Below are 444 nucleotides of genomic sequence, written 5' to 3' on the forward strand. Positions count from 1 at the left end.
GTGTTGACTCTACCAAGATGGCTCATGTCTGGTATTTATCATGGCAGCATGATGCAAGTGTTAGAGAGAGAAGGCTATGGAGAAAACCATTTTGATTTTGATCCTGGATCAACTCTAACTGCCCTCTGTAAGTGCTGTCTCCCAGCTTAGCCCGAAGTGCATAAAACAAAATAAACCAACTTGCCTTACTTAACTCATGAGCTATTATAAAATCAATGAACAAAAGATATTACATAAAAAGTAAGAGAAGAATATATGCAGGGATTACATGATTTGACAAGCAAATATTTATTTTTGAATTGTGAAAGGCTGTTATCAAGAGAGTTATTTGGAGAAATCCAGATAGGCTTCTTTGAAGAGCTGATATTTAGACCAGGAAGTCTTTCCATAGCTAGTAATGGAACATTTAGATTAGATTATAATAGATGAAAGAATGTCCAGCTG

Source organism: Orycteropus afer, unplaced genomic scaffold (assembly GCF_000298275.1).
Source record: "Orycteropus afer afer isolate SDZICR_OR568_19922 unplaced genomic scaffold, OryAfe1.0 scaffold00666, whole genome shotgun sequence".
NCBI lineage: Eukaryota > Metazoa > Chordata > Mammalia > Tubulidentata > Orycteropodidae > Orycteropus > Orycteropus afer.